Raw genomic sequence first — 308 nt, forward strand, 5'->3', positions numbered from 1 at the left:
TAGCAAATTTGTGCTGTGCTGTTATGAAATAAATGATAAAAGACTGAGACCGTTGTGTGAAGCGCGTTTGTGAGGTGCAACACTGCGAAGCAGGTAGGAGATAAATGACGCTTGCCGGATCACTTATTCGTGAAGAAGGAGATCTGTCTTCATCGCTGTTTGCATTCTTTTGGATGAAGCTACGTCTTGTGCTGTCAGACACGTACGGCGTCCAGCTCGGTGGCCGCGTGGAACAGGTGATCCCGAACGCGGTGGCTACGTCCGGGGTCTGTGGCAGTCCGGTTCAGTGACAGACTGGGAATGTTATC

The sequence above is a fragment of the Electrophorus electricus genome, chromosome 4 (assembly GCF_041902795.1).
Source record: "Electrophorus electricus isolate QZ-2024a chromosome 4, ASM4190279v1, whole genome shotgun sequence".
In the NCBI taxonomy this organism is placed as follows: Eukaryota; Metazoa; Chordata; class Actinopteri; order Gymnotiformes; family Gymnotidae; genus Electrophorus; species Electrophorus electricus.